At 33.2% G+C, this 576-nt stretch overlaps 1 protein-coding gene across 1 annotated transcript in view; it reads right to left on the bottom strand.

Annotated features, from left to right (window-relative positions):
- LOC119591330 (glutamate receptor ionotropic, kainate 2-like) overlaps positions 1–576 on the bottom strand; it is a gene marked incomplete at both ends in the record, with an annotated part of 143,921 nt that overhangs the window by 40,518 nt on the left and 102,827 nt on the right.

The following is a 576-nucleotide window of genomic DNA, read 5'->3' as shown; positions in this document are numbered from 1 at the left end:
AAGCGCGAGGGAGCGAAAGAGAAATCGCGAGGGAAGGAAAGAGAAACAGAGACGTAAGACCGCAAACATGGCACAAATAAGCATAAATAACCTCTCACAAGAAGAATATAATCAATGCGCCGATTTGCATGTTCACACGATTTACACATAAAAGGAAAATAGCGAATCAAAGAAATTATATGTCAAGATCAGGAATTATCTGCCGCCCTTGACCCTTGCAGTGACAATACCGATGATAATTAGTTAACATAAAACACTGATAATGCAGTATACATAATATGCACACATACTCATACACATGCACAATAAAGAAAACACTGATAATGCAGTATACATATTATATATACACTCATTCACATGCACAGTAAAGAAAACACTGATAATGCAGTATACATATTATATAAACACTCATTCACATGCACAGTATAAAAAAAAGCTTATACTACAACTCTTTCTTTCTTAATTAAGAAAAGTGAAGGACGACGACCTTTCTGATTCATTCATAAAATCAAAATGATAAAAAACAAATGATTAAGTAACTGGTTACCTGAAGAATAAAATATTTGAACGTTAACA

The sequence above is a fragment of the Penaeus monodon genome, chromosome 28 (genome assembly GCF_015228065.2).
Source record: "Penaeus monodon isolate SGIC_2016 chromosome 28, NSTDA_Pmon_1, whole genome shotgun sequence".
Lineage (NCBI taxonomy): Eukaryota > Metazoa > Arthropoda > Malacostraca > Decapoda > Penaeidae > Penaeus > Penaeus monodon.
Note: the sequence above shows the minus strand (reverse complement) of the source record. Positions and strands in the feature narration are given on the sequence as shown.